Below are 13215 nucleotides of genomic sequence, written 5' to 3'. Positions count from 1 at the left end.
GATAACACACACCAATTAGTTAAACTGCAGGAATGTCTTAAAGACATAAAGACTTGGATGGCCACTAACTTTCTGCTTCTTAACTCAGATAAAACTGAGGTCATTGTACTCGGCGCTGAAAAGCTTAGAAATATGGTATCTAACCAGATTCTTACTCTGGATGGCATTACCTTGGCCTCCAGTAACACTGTGAGGAACCTTGGAGTCATTTTTGACCAGGATATGTCCTTCAACGCACATATTAAACAAATATGTAAGACTGCGTTCTTCCATTTGCGCAACATCTCTAAAATTAGAAATATCCTGTCTCAGAGTGACGCTGAAAAACTAGTTCATGCATTTATTACTTCCAGGCTAGACTACTGCAATTCATTATTATCAGGATGTCCAAAAAACTCACTGAAAAGCCTTCAGTTAATCCAAAATGCTGCAGCAAGAGTACTGACAGGGACTAGAAAGAGAGAGCATATTTCTCCTGTTTTGGCTTCCCTTCATTGGCTTCCTGTTAAATCCAGAATTGAATTCAAAATCCTGCTCCTCACATACAAGGTCTTAAATAATCAGGCCCCATCTTATCTTAATGACCTTGTAGTACCATATCACCCTATTAGAGCACTTCGCTCTCGCTCTGCAGGCCTACTTGTTGTTCCTAGAGTATTTAAAAGTAGAATGGGAGGGAGAGCCTTCAGTTTTCAGGCCCCTCTTCTGTGGAACCAGCTTCCAGTTTGGATTCAGGAGACAGACACTATCTCTACTTTTAAGATTAGGCTTAAAACTTTCCTTTTTGCTAAAGCATATAGTTAGGGCTGGACCAGGTGACCCTGAATCCTCCCTTAGTTATGCTGCAATAGATGTAGGCTGCCGGGGGATTCCCATGATGCATTGAGTTTTTCCTTTCCAGTCACCTTTCTCACTCACTATGTATTAACAGACCTCTCTGTATTGAATCGTATCTGTTATTAATCTCTGTCTCTCTTCCACAGCATGTCTTTATCCTGTCTTCCTTCTCTCACCCCAACCGGTCGCAGCAGATGGCCGCCCCTCCCTGAGCCTGGTTCTGCCGGAGGTTTCTTCCTGTTAAAAGGGAGTTTTTCCTTCCCACTGTCGCCAAAGTGCTTGCTCATAGGGGGTCATATGATTGTTGGGCTTTTCTCTGTATCTATGAAGCGCCTTGAGGCGACATTTGTTGTGATTTGGCGCTATATAAATAAAATTGAAATTGAAATTGAAATTTTCTCCTCAGCTCAGATTCGAGCTGCTGTTTTTTAAAGCATTTCAGTTGTACAACAGAAAGTGAACGCATTGTTCATTCGGCTTAATGGACATTGATGATTCTGACTCACTGTGTTCACTCTTGTTTCTTCAAGCTGTTACTTTCATTTCAGCACAAACGTCTGCTGACCGATAGCACTGCTCATAGGCTTAACAACTCAGCAGCACCTTGTTTATGACTAAGCTGTCAGCTTATGATCGTTGCTGTAGCATTCACAGTCTTTTAATAGTCTATCAATGAGGAAGTCACGCACTGTGAATCACCACTGAGATGGAAATTTCGCTTGCAGTTGCCAGATAGGAGCTCTGTTGCTTATTGGCAGTAATCATAATGATTCACTATAGTTCACTTTGAAAAGTTATTGGTAGAATTATTCATTCATGTGGAGAACACCTGTAACACTTGGCATGCTACTTCCACATGTCAGTCGAACTGTTGGCGTTATTCTATGTGCATCACTTGCGTGCAAATAAACAAAGCGTGCAGTGACGATACCGGACACAAATCTGGCTCTTGGTTTCTTTAACAAACACAAAAAGAAGAGCACTTTTGGCAACACAGTGCACATATCCATTGGGTTTCCTGCATAAGCTCTAAACTGTGATGGGCCCTATCAAAGCATATAGCACAACTATCCTAAAGCTATGATTGAACAGTTACTGTTCAGGGGAGCAGTTTAGCAAATGACTGGATTTATAGATGTTATGTTCACTAAAGCTCTGCACTTATGTTAGATTGTTTTCTGTGTTCCTTATTTGTATAAACCAAAATAATACAGATAACTTTAAATCTCACACAGAACTCTACTTATTAACTTGGACGTGTTACCCTGAGAAAACACCAGCTGATCGCACCCTCTTAAGACAATGTTGGTGATTCCAACAGATGCATCCCAGAAGCGGTTCTATAAACAAAATAACACACAGAAAACAAAACCAAAAATGAATCCACATAATGCTGCATAAAGAATGCATGCAATGTATTTTATGTGACATCCAAAGACACGCACCTAAATTATTCCTGAGGTTTGACTACAACTTCACTTGAGGTTTTTCCACGTTATGAAGAAATTGTGCTGTAGAGATCCAGAACCTTACGTTTTTTGGTCTATGCTATAAAAAATAAAGAGAAAACATGTTTAATCCTGTGAAAACAAAACAAAAACACCCTTAAAATTATTTGTGAATTTAGAAAATGTCTTATTTTGTACACCAACCAATAAATACATAAAAGAACTGATGGTAAATATATGTAAAAATAAACCTGCTTTCCTCGTCAGTACAAAGATTGTAAAAAAAAAAAGGATGAAAATACAGTTAAACATGCAAACGTTATGCTGTCACTGGTGGAAATTTCCCAATTTTCCAAAGTCAATGAGACACACCAGTATGAAGGTTATTTTCAGCATGAGAGAACAACTTTTACTGGTGACTTGCTGAAATTTAGATCTGAAGGATAATTCATGCAGATGCTACTTGCATGGAGGAGACGAGGTTAAACTTATTCACTTATTTCTGAACTTTAACAAGGAAATTTTCTCCACAAGTTCCAATTCTTATTACACTATCTGCTCTGCCAGACGTCAGATATAGAATTTGGAAACTTTGAGTCTCTTTATCGTGTCCCGCAGCTGAACCTTTTTAAGCATTTGCTCATCTCCCTCTTCTCAAACTCCACCTCGTCCTCCTGCAATTGCATTTTTTTCAATTTCTTTCTACCTGAGATAATCTAAGCGGATCATTGTAATGTGAAATAATCTCAAGTCTCAGTTTAACACCACAAAATCTCATTAAGGTGCTCAAAAACATCAGAGGTGTGCAGAGACTTTGAATGTTGAAGCCGCTGCTGTGATTTTGGATATTTTAGCAGGAAAAAAAATTGTTTTTTAACATCTTTAAATGTATTTTTTTCTGCCTCCCTTTCCATCTAATAATGCGTCCAGCTAATCTGATCAGACATTTTTCTGTCATGGACCATTATGGGGTGATAAGCTCTGAATTTCCACAGCCAATTACCTGCAGGCACCAGAATTATCACGGTTAGTTTCCCGTGGATGGTGAGCAATGATGGTGAGCCAGAGGAAACACAGAGGAGGAATTAGCCTGTCAAGGCTGTGCCGTAGCCCCAGCAGGCCCACCTGCAGCTCTGCCTGGACACAGAAACCTCTGCTGATTCCAAAAGTTAGAGCTGAGCCCCATTTTGGTGCCAAGATTGAGCACATGCTTATCCCCATTAGTGTCTCCTCACTGCTCCTGAGAATAGAGAAGAGGAGACACACTCTTTTACCCAAACTGACACCCATCAGCTCCGGATGTGCCAGTGGAATCTCTTGGAAAACATTTTTAATTGCTGCTGGTGGGAAGTAGATGTGCGAAAGGCTGTCTCTCAGTTTACAGTCGACGAGTTACAGCAGTTTGAAGTAGAGGTGCTTTTAAAACTCATTTACTCCAGAATTGCTTCTTTTTTAGTGTCAGTCATAAAGTGTTGGTGTTTTGGTGCCTCTCTGTGTGTGGATCAACAACTTTTGAGGTAGTTAAATTCAGTATTTTTAAAGGTATTCTCAATGACGAAACAACGTTACCTTTAAATTCACAGGATATGGTAGGTTTTTGGTGCAGAAACATTATCTTTTTGTGTTTAATGTGGAGAATTTCACCTGAGGAGAGGGAACTGTCACGGGGCCGAGTGGCCTGAACTGAACAGGACTCAGGTGCAGAAATCCAGAGCAGAGACAGCAGATGATGTGACAATTTATTAGGCGTAAGTGCAAAAAACGTAGCAAAGACAAAAAAACAATAAGACGTGGAGTTTTGACGAGGCGTGGCCTGGGAAACGTGGCTAGGGCGAGGGAATGAGGCCTGAGATGCAGAGTGCAGCTGAGCAGGGAACAGTCACACTGAAGAGAGAAGATAGTGGAGGTAGTGGAGGCAGCTCTGAAGTGGCAAGTTGTAAGGGTAGCAATTCTTACTTGCAGTAGGGGACATGGAGTGTTGAGAGGGGGGTGAGAGAATCCAGGGGGAGCTGAGTGGCGTAGAAAGGCTGACCTGAGATCCGGGGCTTCAGATGGAGTGTGATGGCAGGAGGGCAGGCAGGTGAGGCACAGAGAGATTTTCAAAATGATTGCTTGGTATCCTGAGTCTGGAGGTGGAGCGTGAGCCAAGGTGAAAACAGCAACTGCAGCACAAGAGAGTCTGGGTAACAAGATAAAGCACAGCAAGAACTTGAAGTATAAGGCCTGTTACCAACATGTGTTGATGACGAACTGGCAGTGAATGAACATCAACATGTGGCTTCAATCCCTCTGGCTTGATGCCTGCAATAGGCTCCAGGTGTGCAGGAGCTGGAGGAGTTGGCCCTGCCCAGGGGCGGATCCCAGGTAGGTTCAGGAGCCTTATGGAAATTCCAGCCACCCACTGCAGACCATGACAGGAACTGCATTTTTAACTCAGTGTATTCCTAGTGCCAGTCCCAAACCTGGATATGGGATGGGTTGTGTCAGGAAAGCCATGCAGGTCATAAAGAACGAAATTTGTTCAGGTGACAGACTTTAACTGGAATGTTTACCACAATCCTGGAGAGGGAGATGATACCTGATAAATACAGAAGAAGTGTAATGGTATCGACTGATGTCCAGAGCTGTATGGGATAAAGTGAGATGGAGCAAGATGATCCACTGTGGCGATCCTTAAAGTGAGAAGAAGAAAAAGAAGAAGAATAATGTATGTTTAGGTTTTTAGTTGTTGTTCTTCCAGCAGCACATTTAAAATGAGTCATAAATGTGAATTCATTTTAAACTGTTATTGTTCTCTGACTCGTTCAATATCAGTGAATCATGCAGTGAGAGTTTTTTAAAATATTAAAACTGTTGAATGAGATATTATGATTTAGTTGGTGGTGGTAGCAGTTGTAGTGGGTAGTGGTTCATTAACATTTAAATCCCAATGATTGAAGTTTAATTTTGGTGTCTGCTGCTGCAGGAATCACTAAGCAGAGAAAAATGAAGCATTCTGGTTTTTACAAAGCATGTCTTTTTTCAAGTTAATTCTTGTCACTGGAACAATTAGTTCAACAAATAGAAACTAAAAATATTAATTCATGGTTCACTCAAGAACTTTGGCTCAGATATTACAGTCCATCATTTGCAAATAATGTAATGTGATGAGCTTCATGAGCTTCAAATGATCCCAGTTATTATCTGTTACTTTTGTTGTAAGTAGCCAGCTGATGTGTCTTCCTCTTTGGATTTTGGGGGCAAACCCATCACGGCTCCCATGATGATGCCTCTAAAAACCTTCTCAAGTAAGAGAAAATCTCGAAGGGAAGTTTGACACGTCACGTGGTTACTTGCACAAAAAGTAACAAATATTAACTATGATATTTTTTGTACAATCGGAATAAATTACACAACATCCACATAAAACCTCGGAATTAAAGTTCAGCCACCGCTGCTTTTCTAATTTATTTAAGAACTCAAAGCAACTTATGCAACACACCACCACTTTGTTTTTTATACAAGTGCTTTCTATCTAACATCCACACACAATCGTACTCTGATGAGAGAGCAACTTGTTCCTTGCTACAGGCAGAAAACTTTCACATTAAAAAACAAAATAGAAGTCAATATGATCATGTTGTTCCCCTTCATCTCAACCAGGTCAAACACTCAGTCTTTTAAGGAGGAAATTCAAATTATGTAAGAGGACAACATGAGAGGCAGAAAGTGTCTCTCCTTATCCAAGCCTTCCACAAGACTGCACAGTCCCAATCATATCAATCAAAAAGTGCATGAGGCAGACTATCGAAGCTATCCAAATAGCTGTAAAATATAAAGACTTTTAATCATCAGAGGTTTATGTCTCAGCTCATTTGATCAAAAGTCTGTCATCTCGAGACAAACACTGCTTTGATACCAAACAGATGCCCAAAAGCATCATGAGAATGAAACACTTTAATCCAGACAGGAGACAACAGTCACGTTTTAGTTGCTGTCAATATCAGAGAAAATACCACAGTTTGAGTCAGACTTAATACTGTAACATACAGTAATGAATCCTTTATGAGAAATTAGAAGATTGGATTGTTAATTTCACAAAGGTCTCCCCAGAGGCTACCTCATTAGATTTAAAATTGAATCTGGTCTCGGCTACTTCAAAGGACTCGCGCAACCGTAAAAGATCAATTGACTATAGAGAAAAATAATCTATGTTGTTTGAGTCTGTAAATTAAATTCTCATATTTTGACTTTGACCTGATATCCTGACAGCTTGTTATTTCCACAAGTATACGACAATACCTTGATTTTCCCCCCTAAGCTGTCATTACCATGACCATCAGTGGATAAATGTAAATGAAGACAGGCTATAATTTTTTAGCTACAGCTATAGAGAAGTAGTAGTTCATTTCCTCCTCAGCATTACCATGAGCTCACTGCCTCCATGTCACACCGCAATAATTTATGGCAACACAAAACACGAACAACAACCACTACCAAAATGAAACAGGAAGTGAGACACAACTATATTACAAGACAAACAAGGAACAAAACTCACACTTAAACAATTCGTTACAGAAAGAGAATAAACTGAGGGCTTCACCCTCATTGCATGAGCAAATGCAAAAAAAAATAAAAATAAACTATGGAGCCAAAAATTAATATTTTAGTAGAACTTTAAACACTGAGGCATGCAAACCTACGCAGAGCCCAAACCTGTAGCCTTATAACAGCCAAAAACCTAAACTGTCTTTGATTTGTTGGGTTATTATTAGAAGAAGACACAAAATCAATGTGACACTGTGACTGTAGATTAAGGTTTTTGTGCTTCAAATGTTTTTCACAAAATGTGTTAATTTTAATTATAGTTTAACTATAAGTTGCACAGCTGCTATTCCTGACGTTTTTCTTTCAAGACGACATCGCTAACGAGCAGACCAAAGTCTCTATAATAAGAAGGTGTGTGTGTGTGTGTGTGTGTGTGTGTGTGTGTGTGTGTGTGTGTACTTTACTGTAGTTTATGGTCTGTATGTGTTCTGGCTCTACATGTAAGGACTTCTGTCTGATTTCAGAATGTTACATCATCATGACAAAGTGGAAGCAAAGCAGACTGGAGGGATATCCAACATCTAAGGCCTATCACCCCACTGAGCCATCATCACCACAATCACACTATGACTGTACTCCACAGGCTCTGCTGAAACATAACTTGCATGAACAGTATCCGGTAACAGGTTCTTTCCTTATTTCATTTAAAAGCATCTTCTGCTTTTTCCATAAATTACAATCTGACAACAACACTTCATAAAACTCTTTGTTAATGTAATATGTTTGCTTTTTTTAAAGAAAACAAACAAATTATAACATAGTAGTCACAAACTTATTGTGTTGCTAGTAAAACATATTTTGTAAGCGTGGAGAGACACAGGTGAAACTTTCAGTGTTATGCTAGGCTAATCTTTCCCTGCAATGTTTGCTGCAGGAAATATAACTGCTAGCATCAAAGTAAACAAATTAAAGCTCAACAAATGAAAGAAAACACACTTTGAACAAGAGCGGTGAGTTTTTGTTGAGTAACACTTAAGATTAATGTATACTATACTATATATACTACATATAGATGCATGCAATTCAGTATCAAATACCACGATACAAAGCACAACAGATGACTGTAATAACAATGTGAAATAATTAGTTACATTTCTACATTTGTAACTCGGTTTACGGCTCCCTTGTTTAGTGAAGCAGTTAATGAATAAACAAGAATTTAATGAAAGTAAAACTTTATAGCGCGCCTTTAGCACTGAACGCTATCAATCTTTATCTTTGCAAAGAAGATAAAACAAGCTTTTCATCATATTTCAGCAAACTCAGAGACTGAGCAGCCTGCAGTTTATTACCATAGTTAAATTACAGTTGTTGAGCACAGACTTAAACTACTGAGATTTAATTTGTACAACTAATTAAACTAAATCTATTAACTGTCCACATGGTTATATAATAGGCCTGTTTTCAATGGCACTTTCATGGCTATATGTTGTGATTTATATACTAGAATTATGTATTTTTTCAGTTTATTTTCATCTATAGTTATTTTTATATAGTTATCTCATGCACACATTGTTCCAACAGAGGTGTTGATATATACAGTCTGTGAGGACGATTATCAACATTTGCACCTCTGTGTGAAAATGTGCTGATTGCTGACTGAATGGGATTACGCATCGCCTAACCCAGTGGTATAGCGGCAGTTGTAGTGTTATATTTTTATATCTTACTGAGGAGGCGTGTTGTGACCCCCATCACAACCCCTCATAGTGATATTATACCTCAGTGTTATTTAAAGCTGAAAGCATGACAGATTGCCAACTGGATACAATCTCCTTTAATATAATAAGTGGGATGGTGAGAAGAAGAAAAAAATACAGTAATCACTGTGTATATTGAAAACTATGTCTGTCTCTGACTGATTCCATTTCTCTACTGCTATTTTATTTTCTTCGTCAGATAAGGGGCTATTTTTTTACTGCACTGAAACTTTCTCTTCAAAGATTTGTTATATTATAGTTTATTTTACTTCAGCTAAAATAGTATTCTTTGCTCTTTAGTGAACTTACAAGTTTAAAAATTATATGATTATGGCTAATAGCTTATCAGTAATCCAGAATTTTAACTTATTTCAATATATTAAAACAGTATTAACTGTATATTTCAAAGAGAAAAACAATGCTGGGCTGTTGCTTTATGGTCCAAAGTCATATACGAGTAAATTTTCAATTTACTTTGATTACGGTTATAAAAAAGTCTAGATGAAGAGTAGAAAGGCACCAAAGGTGTTTGAAGTCCAGTGTGAGGCTTCTATAATATAAATATATATATATATATATATATGATGATTTCAGGCACGATGTGATCTGCAGTCCACGGTGTTCTATCAAGTCCAGAGTCAATGCAGCCGTTTACCAGGAGAAGTTAGAGCACTTCATGTTTTCACAACCTTTATGGAGGTGCTGATTTCCTTTTCCAGGAGGAAGTGTCCATGGTACCAAATGGTATTTCACTTTGTATTGTGTGTAATGAATATTGAATATATGAAGGTTTAACTCTTAGGATTAAATTATGACAAAAAAAAAAGTATATAACAACAAACACCCACAGCAGACTCCACACTTGCAATTTATAATGAACTTTTATTGTATAAGTGGTTAAGGAAATGGATGGAAGGTTTCTTAAAATAGAAATACTCCAAATATAAAGGTGCTCTCTCTTTAGAACCAAACAAGTCGTCACTGTCTTCAATTGTTGTTTCTTGGCCAGCAAAAAGAAAATATAGCCTTCAATCATAACACCTCTGTCTTATTACATGCCATTGGTAATAAAGGCTGTAACAATCTCAGTGAGAGTATGTCTCAAAAGAAATCTTATCCAACAAAGATACTCTTCCGATCTATCCATCATATTCACAGGGATCCTCAATCTTCATGTCCCTGCAGGAACTGCTATATAATTCATAACCCCAGCAGCTACCTGTCAGACTGTTACTACTAAGGCAATGGAGAAGGTGCCCTTAAGGCTTGGCATGCAAAAACATTTTTTTGATCATAGCGCACAACAAAAATAGATTCTTTTTAAAGTGTGCTGTTTTGAGAATTGTCTGTAGTCCACTTTCTAGTTTGATAATCTTGTCATTTCACGTTATTCATTTTCTTTGAATGGCTGAAAACATCTGAGAGCGATTCAAGCGATTTAGACTTCGAGAACCAAGTTATTTAATTTGCTTTTTCCATCATTTTTCCAAAATGAAACGTCTTCAAGCAAATTAAAGAAGTCCAGACGTTTTTCTTTGCAAGCTCCTTTGACTTCTAACAAGTGACTTCTCTTAAGAGAGAAAATATACTGACTCTTACTGGAGCAACACACATTACTGAAAAATGAAAAAGACCTATGAATATAACATAAAAGGTGCCCCAAATGCTTATGCTAGTTTGTTCCTGCACTTTCTTGCTACTGGGTGTAACTTTTTATGAATTAGCAAAGAGTCGTGCAGCCAGAGAAACACCCAGCTACCGTCTGCATGGTAGCTAGCCGATCATCCTTCACGCTCCACTCCCCTGGCTGGTCTGCATTCACATTATGTGTAACATTTTGGGCATTTGCACCCCAAATTTTACTCCACTGCTCTTCTTCAAGTTTCTTAGTTGTCACGGACTGGAGGACTCGGGGGTCCTCGGGGGTCCGTGAGCAGTGGGGACTGTTGTTGTTGTGATTATTATTATTATTATTATTATTTGGGGTCTGTGTCGTCTACTGTTCTCTGTCCACATTGGTATGTAGGGTGTGTGTGTGTGTGTGTGTGTGTGTGTTTGCTTCTCCCCCTCTCTCCTCGGGGCTGTTTTACGTAAGTGCGCGCCGTGGGAAAGTGACCTGGCGACTGTCGTCATCGGGAGTCCCTCGCTGTTGCCGGCCCACCTGCAGCTGATTACCTGCTCAGCTGTTGGTAATCATCCTCCCCCCCGGCTAGACAGAGGTATTTAACCTGGGCGACAGTCGACGTGGGATTATTACTGCTAACTGGTAGTCTGTGCGAGACGTGTGTTCTTGGTATTCGGCTGGCGTGTGGCTAATTGTGGATTTTCCTTCTTCCTCCAGGAGAGTCGAGCGAAGAAGCGAGTTGGGGAGCACGCACACTAACAGGCTACAGCACGGGACGCACTGGGAGCAAGGGACGAGCACTATTGGCAAATTGCACTTTTGAGTGAATTGTTGGTTTCACTGTAAATAAAGTGCACTGTGGCATCGCAGAGTCCTGCGTTTTGGGTCCTATTTTCCTCATCCCACAAGATCACAAGATGAAATGAATGTGTCATCTCCCCTGAGTCTTTCTTGTTATCACACACATATACACTTCAATAAGATGAGCACAAAAGAGTTTGGGATCCTATTTTTGTGACATGTTTTGGGGGCTTGTTTTGGTGCACTGAGTTGCACAGCAGGCAGGTGACACTGACGAAATGTATTAGTTCTTCACTACAGGCAAAATTAGTGGACAGAACTTATGAGAACTATATACTGACTGTACACAGGCATGGAAAACAGTAACACCGTAGCTTTAAGGGTGAGACATGCTCAGGTGGTGTACATCAACTTACAGTAGTGTGAGTGCACTCTCTGTCCTGCTGTAGGTGCAGTCTGAGCAAAAATTGTACTGTACAGTACAGTACAGTATACAACAACAAAACACAACACATTTATCTGCTATTAATGGAAAAAATTCTGTCATGTTTACCATTTTAAAAGGTCTTCCTTTGTGTTCCCTCACAGCTATATAGTCCTCCCACCAAGAGATGCTGCAGGCCCCCCACCACCTCCTGCCTGCCAGAGTAGGAAGTGCTAATGTCAGAAATGATTAGGACAGCGGGAGTCGTTACAGTGACTCTCCTGCCAGGGCTGTTGAAGATAACAGAGGTCTCAGGAGAGTCAGCAGCACAGACAGCTACCCTCTCTAGTGTCTCCTTTTAACCTCTCCATTTAATGTACACCCTTAAAAGCCTCTTCAGCACTCACTCAAACTGCTTTTGTTTATAGATTTTCTTCATTTTATGAATGGCACTATAGAGCTCTGCAGTGGGCTCATAGAAACAGCATTTCTCAAAGCGACAGGCTGCAAAGAATTTTGTATGTATTACATAATATTTATCATTATTTGCTGTACATTGCACACCTATCCCAGCTGTGATAAGACGAGAGCAGAGCACACCCTGTCACAGGGCTAGCATGTTGGGAAATAAGCTATTATTATTATTATTATTATTATTATTATTATTATTATTATTATTATTGTAGTAGTAGTAGTATAGTAATTGCAAGAGCTTTAACAAGTGAAGTAGACACGACAGTCATCTCTTGACATGTTCCCTTGTGGACATGTTGAGATGTGGTTATTTCCACATATAGGGCAATGCTCTCAACTGATTACCAAAGTTTGCCCATTTGTGATTTTAAGGCTGTAAAAAGCAACAAAAATCAATCATGGTCAAGGATTTTCAGCCACGCTGACCTCAGCTAAGAAAGGCCATTTGTTAGTTTTTGTTGGTTTCTGTTAAGGTTACTAAAATGTGTAAGAAAAGACCAGTGCAGCTTAACAACTGAGCACAATCAATAGAAAGCAAAGATTATCTTTGCACTAAGTGACACAGTGTCAGCTACAATAACAGGTGACGCAATGGCTGAAGGTCACAGGTTTTATTCTTCTAACAAGACTCCTCAGTCTCAGTCTCCTGACTAACAGACAGAGTGTAATATATATTAATGCAGTAATGAATATAAAATTAAATATAAATTTTTAATGATAATGAATATTTTAAATAACTAACCTTTGTAATAAGCCACTTCACTTTTTGAGGGTCTGTTTTGGCCATTTTTTTAAAAAATGATGGGGGTGGGGGTCACCCCCATCATCAACCACATGAAGGTTTCATCATTACATCTTCCCTGTGTAACATTATTAAAACATCTAAGTACTCAGATGATAACACTGAAAACCAATGCTGAGTAGCTGATTCTTGCCCCTGAGGCAGCACTACATCTGAAGTGGGACACCCAGAAACATCAGTTTCTAGCATCAGTTTCTAAGTAAGAATACATTTTCTTAAAAAACAACATAATTCTTTCAATTTCAACATTATTTTCAGCAAGTTTTTGTATTTTTATATACAGTTTACACTAGTTTAGGATTTTTGAACATGCTTAGTGTTTTCATTCTTTATGAAAACCATGTTTGTTTATAAAGTTTTTGTGAGACAGACCAAAGAATGTTATATTCAAGTCTCTTATGAGGATGAGAATTTAAAGCTGTTTCTAAAATTATAAAATTGGTTTGTTCATTTGCTTTGTATAAAAGTTTAATATTTTTATTTTATTTTATTTTTTATTTTTTACACAACTCTCTGCC

The sequence above is a fragment of the Neolamprologus multifasciatus genome, chromosome 19 (genome assembly GCF_963576455.1).
Source record: "Neolamprologus multifasciatus chromosome 19, fNeoMul1.2, whole genome shotgun sequence".
Lineage (NCBI taxonomy): Eukaryota > Metazoa > Chordata > Actinopteri > Cichliformes > Cichlidae > Neolamprologus > Neolamprologus multifasciatus.
This window is presented reverse-complemented; position numbering follows the sequence as displayed.